The following is a 9,598-nucleotide window of genomic DNA, read 5'->3' as shown; positions in this document are numbered from 1 at the left end:
CCACTACTGACGACGTTCACTTTGCTTAAGGTAGTGTTTTCCTGGTTTCTCCCCTGTCAAGTTACTCTTATTCCCTTTGCAAGTATTTTATGGGAGATACTCTAACTACGTAAATATCCTGTTCTTCATCAAACTTTCCATTTATTTATATCAGCATGAACTCATGTTTTTTATCTTAGTCAACGAGTTATAATCCATTACTATAACTATTTTGATGCTCAAGTTGTCACAGACTTGGCCACTGAGATTCACTTTTAGCTGACTTCTGTCTTTTTGATAGATCCCCAACATTCTTCAAGCATTTCCTTACTTTTTTTTTCTAATTTATTTATTTTCTATTTATTTTATTTTTGGCTTCGTTGGGTCTTCGTTGCCACGCAGGTTGCGGTGAGCAGGGGGCTACTCTTTATTGTGGTGTGCGGGCTTCTCATTGAGGTGGCTTCTCTTGTTGCGGAGCATGGGCTCTAGGCACGTGGGCTTCAGTAGTTGCAGCACGCAGGCTCAGTAGTTGTGGCTTGCAGGCTCTAGAGCACAGGCTTAGTAGTTGTGGCGCACGGGCTTAGTTGTTCCGCGGCTTGTGGGATCTTTCCAGACAAGGGCTCGAACCCGTGTCCCCTGCACTGGCAGGAGGATTCTTAACCACTGCACCACCAGGGAAGCCCGCATTTCCTTACTTTTTGACACAAAAAGATGTTCCAAGCACATCTTATACTTTCCCGGCTCCAACTCTGAAATCAGCCATTTCTCCAAGCATTCCTGGTTCTTTCCAGTGGAGAATGGCATTTAGAAACCAAGTTGGATTTTTTAATTAATATATTTATTTATTTGGCTGTTCCAGGTCTTAGTTGTGACATGCGGGATCTAGGTCCCTGACCAGGGATCAAACCTAGGCCCCCTGCAATGGGAGTGCAGAGTCTTAACCGCTGGACCACCAGGGGAAGTCCCACCAAGTTTGTTTTGTTTTGTTTTTTGTTTTTGGCTGTGCCATGCAGGATCTTAGTTCCCTGACCAGGGATTGAACCCAGGCCCTTGGCAGTGAAAGCGTGGAGTCCTAACCACTAGACCACCAGGAAATTCCCTAGAAACGAAGTTCTGGGTACTAGACGTGTGTGTTCATCACTATGGGATGTCACTATTCTCTTCTCTCTGAGGACAGATCTAGGGTCTATATTTATATATTATGCATGTATATATGTACACATTTACACCTTTATTTATAACTCTATTTATAAATATTGAAAACCATGACTTCACACCAATATCCAATTCCAGTCCACAGAGTTCATTCTAGTTTGTCCCTTTCCAGATTCACTATTCCCCTCTCCAGCAGTGGGAAACCTGGCTCCTGTCATCCTTAATATATTTACTTATCTGATCATTCCTCCTCATATGTAACCAATCTCCCATGGCCACCACCATCCTGTCCCCAGTCCTCAGGCCAACCTTGCCCCAAATAAATCTTTGATTTTTTAAAATATTTATTTATTTATTTGGCTGCACCGGGTCTTAATTGCGGCGTGCGGGATCTAGTTCCCTGACCAGGGATTGAACCCCGGCCCCCTGCATTGGGAGCGTGGTGTCTTAACCACTAGACCACCAGGGAAGTCCCCCAAATAAGTGTATCTTAATGAGAAGGATGATGAGTACGTTGATCTCTTTCTTTGGCTTAGTGTCCAGATTAAAACGTCTTTTTTTCTTATGTGAAAACTTACCCAACCTCCAGTGGCCATTATCAAAGAGATGTGAGTGGAAGGAAGTGCTTGATAAAGATTTAGAAACTGAACACTTCCTAATTCGTCTCAAAAGCCATCTAAGAGGGCTTCCCTGGTGGCGCAGTGGTTCACAGTCCGCCTGCAGATGCAGGGGACACGGGTTCATGCCCCGGTCCGGGAAGATCCCACATGCTGCGGAGCGGCTGGGCCTGTGAGCCATGGCCGCTGAGCCTGCGCGTCCGGAGCCTGTGCTCCGCAACGGGAGAGGCCATAACAGTGAGAGGCCCGCGTACCGCAAAAAAAAACCAAACAAAAACAAAAGCCATCTAAGAATGTTTGAGGAATGTATTTATTATTAGACATCTTTGCTGTCCTCATTTGTTGCAGACACAAAAAGCGCTATATCCTGGGTCCCAGCCAACCCTGTTATTTTGGAGGCTCTCTGTCAAGAAACAGGGAGAAAACATCCAGTGTCTTCGATGCATTTGAAGAATTAGGTCTGACAGTTCCCTAATGAAGCCATATTTACCAGGTTCTTTTGTATAATGGTGGATATTGGAGGAAGATTGTAGGTAGTGGGAAATTCACCAAAACGTTTTCCAATCACCAGGGGAAGTGTTGGCTGCTTTTTGGTTTTGGTTTGGTTTGCTTTTGAGCCTGCAAGACTAAATCTTATTTAATTGCGCCACCTGCTGGCAACTTCACAGAATTTCTTTTTCTTCCAACAAAAGGCAAAACTCAACAAAGATTTATTCACAAATAGTCTTTTTTTCTTTCACCTGAAAAACTACTACTCACAGAGCTGGGGTGGTGGAAATATGTCAACATTCTTCATCTTTAGTAAAAAAAAATTTGCTTTCCACATTTTCAACAATGAGACTATATTACCTTTTTATGGTGACATATAATGTATACAGAAAAATGCATAAATTGTATGTGTACAGTTTAAATAGTAATCATAAAGAGAATCTGTGTGACTAAGACCCAGGTCAAGAATAAGACATTGCCAACAACAACAACAAAAAGAAGACATTGCCATCACCTTAGATAACCCCAGACCCCTCTTCCCTGATCCTAACCTTCTCCCTCCCTTCCCCTAAGGTAACCACTATCCTGATTTGGGGGATAATCATTTGAGCATGAATTACTTTTAAGCAGAAAACAACTAAAGTATTAAGTTTAAAAAATAATATAGGGCCTTCTCTGGTGGTGCAGTGGTTAAGAATCCGCCTGCCAATGCAGGGGACACGGGTTCAAGCCCTGGGCCAGGGAGACCCCAACATGCCGTGGAGCAACTAAGCCCGTGCACCACAACTACTGAGCCTGAGCTCTAGAGCCCGCAAGCCACAACTACTGAGCCCGCATGCCACAACTACTGAAGCCTGTGCGCCTAGAGCCCATGCTCTGCAACAAGAGAAGCCACCGCAGTGGGAAACCCGTGCACCACAACGAGGAGTAGCCCCCGCTTGCTGCAACTAGAGAGAGCCCGCGAGCAAAAATGAAGATCCAATGCAGTCAAAATTAATAAATAAAATAAAAAATTATTAAGAATTTCAAAACAGTGACAGCAGAATATTAAGCCAAGCACAAGGCACTTCTGAGCATGAGGCCCTGTGTGACTCCCCTGTGAGGAGGGTTGTACTAACTGATGTATTTTGAGTCCATTTAAGGGTTTCCTTGTTAGCATTTTCATTATTTTTCTGTTCTTTATGAGGTACCTATGAAACAGTTCATTCCTTTCAGGGCAGGTCCATTCTTGGCTTGGGACTCTTCTAAGATGCTCTGTCTCAAGGAGAAAACAGTTTAAAGAGAAGGTGGCTACCCAAACGAGAAAAGCCCAGTAATTGTCTGAGCAACTTCCTAAGGATACCCAAGAATCACCTTTCCTTTCCTTTTCATGGTTTGCATCCTTAATTAGAATTCATAACTTGGCAGTTGGGGAGGTTTTACTGCCTGCCAGGTTGAGACTTTCTTAGACAGTTTTCCCAACTTCTCCCTGTTCAACCAATCACTGTGGTCAAAAAGTCACCTTCTGCCTCATTCCCTGCCAGCACAGCAAGTTCAAGAAAACACAGTGGTTCCTGGCCACTGGATTTGGAGCCAACCTTCCTCAGCCTGGCATCTGGACCTCCTCACTCCCAGTCTACCCCCACTCTGTTCACAGGGCGTTCAACACGATCTCCCATGTTGTGTGAGGCCATCCTTCCACTTTGGTCAAGACAGTGTCCGGAGTCACTACACTATCATGCTTACCTCCAGGACCTTGCCCAGGGTATTCGTATCCCTGAACCCTGCCGTCCTTCCCTTCTGAGTGTGAACTCGTCAAGGGCAGGGGCTGAATTATATTCATCTTCGAATCTCCAAAGATAACACGTTTTCCACAAGGAATCAAGCTGATGAACTGACACAGGGAACTTCCAAAACATTTCTAACTTTTACGTCACAAAATCACACTTACCTCTATGCAGACTTGTTTCTTTTCTGGCTCTTATTCAACATCTCTTCCTAATGACTTCCTGTCTGGGATTCCTGACGAGGACCTACTTTTATGTAGGCGAGAAGGTGTGCCCTATTTTTTTTTTTTAAATAATACTTCTTTTCAACCTGGCACATAGTCACCCAAATGTGTCCTTATTAAGTCCTGAAGTCTTTCAGAATATAAGAATTCATGGGGGGACTTCCCTGGCGGTCCAGTGGTTAGGACTCTGCACTTCCACCGCAGGAGCCCAGGTTCCATCCCTAGTGGGGGAACTAAGATCCCACAAGCGCCGCGGTGCGGCGGAGAGAGGAAAAAAAGTCATGGGGAAAAAGAAAACAGGGAAAATTCTTTCAACCTAAAACCTTTACTTAACACACATGTAAAACAGAATAGTCTTGTAAAACGTTTCTAAAATCGAAAATTAAGTTCCAGTGATCACATTCTGGCCTTACATTTCTAGTTTCCGTAATTGTGCAGCAGGGCATTCGGGCGGTCCCGAAATTCAGCTTTCCATTCAGCCACTCTTGCCGCGCTTTCTCCCTCCGCCCTTTCGGCTTTGGAACACGATCCCGCCCACTTCCGGCAGAGGCGTCCCCAGCGCAGGCGCAACTCCTGGAGCCAGTCACCGACCTCCTGGTCTAGTGCTGAAGTACGCGCATGTGCAAGAGAGGGGCGGGGCTGGTTAATTGGGAGGGAGAAGGCAGGTCCACGGAACTCACGCGACTGTCTCCGCCCACCTAAATAGGCAGGAGCAGCCGAGAGCCGCCTCAGGGTTAAGGCAGCGCACGCGCACTGAGTGAGGAACGTGGCGAGGAACGAGGGCAAGCCTTTACGCACGCTCATGTAAATAAGGCAAGCAGCTTCTCGCGTCAGTTCTGAACCCGCCTCCTTTCTGTTTTACCCGCCTCTGACTTTTAAAGGGCCAGAGATCTTTTTCACCGAATTGCTTTTTAAAAAAAATTTTTTTGAGAGCCTTCTGTGTGCCGGGCCCAGCTTACATTGTCTTCTGTGTGCATTTTCCAATTTTTCCTTTGTAATACGTGTCATAATTACTTTAATATGTATATTTTTGCGTAAATTTCTTTCCCCGCCCTAATTGTACCGTTCCCTTGGAGGCAATTCTCTGAAATGGGAGGCAATGTGGTGTTCTGAGCAGGTCTTCCTAGGTCAAAAAGTCTAAGATTGAATCCTGGCTCAGCCACTTATTTTGCCCTTTTACTCTGGGTATCTTCCTTAACTTTTGTGAACCTAAGAGTTTGCAGATTTTTAAAATGAAGGTAAGGCTACTTACCTCCCTCATAGAATTGTTGTGAAAACACACGTACATTTTTAAAAAAACTCTGTAAAGAACCAAGTACTGTGCCTCATACCAGCTATCTATTAAATATATAGTAGTCAGTAGTCGTTAAGTGGAATTAGAAAATAGCTTTATAGTTTCTGTAACATGGTTCCAGATGGTTCTTCAGGAGGATTTAACTAATTGCCAGGATGGCTAGTGGTAGGTAATGGTGCATTTTTCCCCACAGTGTTGGCAATATCACAGTCCATGAGTTTTACACATTTTTCTAGTCTAGACAGTATGTAATGCATGGCAGGGTTATTTTAACTTTCATTTCTTTAATTGCTGGTGAGGTTGTGCATATTTCCTTGGGATGATTTATTAGCTGTATTTCTTTGCCTAAGAACTATTTTCAAACCCATAATTTCCCCTGGCTTATCCCGGTAGACATTATGTTAGGTTCTGACAGAGCATTTCCTTGACCAACTTTAAAAAAAAAAAGGATGGGGAGCTGTGGGCAGTGAAAGGAAACCTTGCAAGGAAGGGATAAAACAAGAGATCAGAGCTCATCCCTGAAAGCAGCACTGTCCAATAGAACTTTCTATGGTAAAGGAAATGTTCTGTATCTGCGCTGTCCCCTAGGAGAGCCAGTTGCCACAAGTGCCTACTGGATAGTTGGAACGTGGCTAGTACAACTGAGGAATTGACTTTTTACTTTTATAAAATCCTTTGATGGCATAACCCTAGAGATTAAGAAAGGAGAGAAAGGAGAGGAAAAGAGGGGTCCCATAGAGTCACTCAGAAGTGACCTCATCCTGTTTGGGGAAGGAAAAGCACCTCTTACTGAGGAGGCTGTAAAACATTTAGGATCTAGTCTCTTATGGTCTTACATCTTGACCTTAGGATTGATTTCTAGTACTACTGTGCTGTAGGTAAGTGGCTCAGTTGAGCACAGCTGTATTTGAACAACTTTGATCCCCTAGTGTGGTAAATGGACCCAGAGGTGACCATTTGTAAAAAATTTGAAAAAATATTTCCATTGTTCCACTTTCAAAAATATTGCTTTTGTTAAACCCAATGTTTAGTTTTTCTTGTAATACATTTTGTTAACCTGTGTAAAAGGATTAAATTTCATTATGGTTTTTAAAATGCTATTTTTATGTGAATTTAAGTGCAGCCACATATTGTTTTTTAAAACCATATGGTTTACCACTAATTTCCCAAAGTTGCAATAAACTCTAAAAAGAAAAAAACAGGTGGCCTCATATATACGATGGGACTCAAATTTAGACTTTTGGCATCGTTCCCAAGGGAGAGTCCCAGAGAGTCAGTCGTGACAAGAATGGTGTGCTCAGTTTGCAAAAATCTATCAAGCTATGCACCGAGGATATTTCCACTTTTATGTATGTATTTTATACTTCAGTAAAAATTTAAATAACATTTTCTGCACTTTGTGTTACCCTCTTTAGGCATTTCTCTGATTTTTAATTTAGCAGAAGTCTCAAAAAAAAAAAAAAAAGTGGCCTGTGACTCTCTCTGGACATCTGAGAGCCCCTAGAGGGCGCTCGTTCTGCACCAGAGACTTTTAAAAACAGCTTTATTGAGAGAATTCACCATACAATTCACCCGTTTAAAATGTACAACTCGATGGTTCTTAGTATATTCACAGAGTTATGCACCCTTCATCAAGTCAATTTTAGAATATTTTCATCACTGCAAAAAACAAACAAACCTGCCCTTTAACTATCACCTTCCCATCTCCCCATCTCCCCCTTCCCAAAGTAACCACTAATCTACTTTCTGTCTCTATAGATTTGCCTATCCTGGACATTTCATATGAATGGAAACAAACAACGTATGACCTTTTGTGTCTGGTGTCTGGCTTCTCTCACTTAGCGTAATGTTTTCGAGGTTCATCCATGTTGTAGCCTGTGTCATTCCTTTTTATGGCTGAATAATATTCCACTGTATGGATAGATGACATTTTTTATCCGTTCCATTCTCTTTTTTTTTTTTTTTTTTGGCCATGCCATTCGGCTTGTGGGATCTTAGTTCCCTAACCAAGGATTGAACCCGGGCCCCCTACAGTGGAAACATGGAGTCTTAACAACTGGGCTTCCAGGGAAGTCCCAATTCTAGCCATTCAAATCTGGCAAGTGATTATCAGGAGGGTGTACGGGACAGAAGACCTCAAGCTTGATGTTCCTGGCACTTCGGTATTAAGGAGTGGCCAGTCCATAGCACCTGCTCAGGAGCTTGTGAGTTATGCTACCAAATTCTGACTCCATAGGGAGAATAATCTCATAGATTTGTAACCTGCCCATCCAGATTGCCTGCCGAGGCAGATAAACGTTAACCTGCCCCAGATTCTTCTCTAAGGGACAGTCCTTGCTTCCCCTGAGCCAGGGTTTGATTAGTGGTTGTAAAAGGGCTTCTTGGAGGGGTGGGACTGAGGCTTGAGGCTGTGTCTTAGCCTGGCCTTGGGAGAGAGAAAACTAGACCATTGAGGTGCCACTCAGCAGGTGGCAGGGCAGCTCTGGACAAAGCCACAGCACAGGGATGGTTTGCACCAGGATAGAACCTGCTGGAACAGCTGGCCAGGTACGTGAGTAGGAGAGGAGAATGCCTTGAGGAGAACCACAGCATCTGCGGCATGACTGGCCCTGGGCAGACTCCGGACCCTAGGTGAGCCAGTCATGAATTTGGGATTGGAATTTGGAAAGAGCCAATTAATTTCTGTGAGTGTTTGGAACCGAACCGAGGTGGAACCATGAGCATGAGAAAGCTGATTGGCAGAATGAGAAAGATGAAGGAGACATGGAGAGAGAGAGAGAGAGAGAGAATGGCTTTGCTGTTGGCAGCTTTCCAACACTCTTGTATCCTTAATAAATTTCCTTAATTAGATAGTGTGAGATGGTTCTCTACCTGCAACCAAAGGAACCTTGGATAAGGCATTAAGATACACTGTATAGAGGGGTGGGATAGGGAGGGTGGGAGGGAGGGAGACGCAAGAGGGAAGAGATATGGGAACATATGTATATGTATAACTGATTCACTTTGTTATAAAGCAGAAACTAACACACCATTGTAAAGCAATTATACCCCAATAAAGATGTTAAAAAAAAAAAGGTACACTGTATAAGGTCTATGTCAATTACCTTCTAATGAGACAGAGAGACACCCAACAAATTAACTACAAATAATGTGATACATGTGGAAATTAGAGCAAAAATCCCATTCCAGTGGGAGTGAAGAGCAAAGCAGTGAAGGGGAGCCCACTGGTAATCAAAGAAAAGCCATCAGAACAAGACTTTTTTCTATGAGATGGGTAAAGAGCTTTAAAAATAATACTCAATGTGGGCAAAGGGTAAAGATGGGGGAAAAAACAGACACTCTTCTATTCTGTGTATGGAACTGATACAATCTTTCAGGAGGGCAATTTGGTGACATATATCAAGAGTTCAAAAATGCTCACACCCTTTGACCCACAATTCTGTCTCTAGGAATCTTTCCTAAGGAAATAAGCTGCGATGCATAACCACATTTAAACGGAAGGACATTCATCAGATCAACATTTATAATGGGGAACATAGGCAATAAATCTGATGCCCATCACCAAGAGACTGGTGAAGAAACTATCCAGGTGTTAAGATGATGTTCTTGAATGAATTTCATCATGGAAAAGCTGTGCCATTCTCTGGGTCCGTTGTGTTTCTTCTATGGTCACAAGTTGGCTCCAGTTTTGTAAAAAAGAAAAAATGTATATATAATATTTATATGATTTGTTAAGGAACTGCTTCCAGTAGAAACTGGCTAATAGACGGCGCGAGGGGGCGGGGGGGGGCGGGGGGTAGTAAGTTAAAAAGCCAAGTGAGTGCAGCCTGATCCTGAGGGGAGCTCTAGAGCAAAAATTATACCTCAACAAATATTCTGGGAATTCCCTGGCGGTCCAGTGGTTAGGGCTCCACGCCTCCACTGCAGGGGGCACGGGTTCAATGATCCTTGGTCAGGTAAGATCCCTGCAAACGGCCTGGCACAACCAAAAAAAAAAATTTTTTTTTTTTGGCTTCAAAGAGACAGACAATAAATAAGGGGTGTGTGTGTGTGTGTGCGTGTAGTGCTACAGAG

Source organism: Orcinus orca, chromosome 15 (genome assembly GCF_937001465.1).
Source record: "Orcinus orca chromosome 15, mOrcOrc1.1, whole genome shotgun sequence".
Classification (NCBI taxonomy): domain Eukaryota; kingdom Metazoa; phylum Chordata; class Mammalia; order Artiodactyla; family Delphinidae; genus Orcinus; species Orcinus orca.
This window is presented reverse-complemented; position numbering follows the sequence as displayed.